Genomic DNA, 271 nt, shown 5'->3' on the forward strand with positions numbered 1-271 from the left:
TCAGTCACACTGTTTAAGTATAGGAAACATTTCGATTTTTTTTACACAGCCTATCTCAAAATTGTGAAGTTTTTGCAATGGAAAAATCAAAATTTGGCATTCACCATGTCATCTTTTTTCTGATTTATCTCGTGTTGCAATGTTATTTTCAATGTTAATTTCTGCGCGACAATCTCATCGTATAATGAACTGTTAGCATATTTTTTTTTATAATGATATATACTTGTACTCTAATATTAGACAATTTGTATTCCTACCAAGCGTCGTGCCA

Source organism: Penaeus monodon, chromosome 25, assembly GCF_015228065.2.
Source record: "Penaeus monodon isolate SGIC_2016 chromosome 25, NSTDA_Pmon_1, whole genome shotgun sequence".
NCBI lineage: Eukaryota > Metazoa > Arthropoda > Malacostraca > Decapoda > Penaeidae > Penaeus > Penaeus monodon.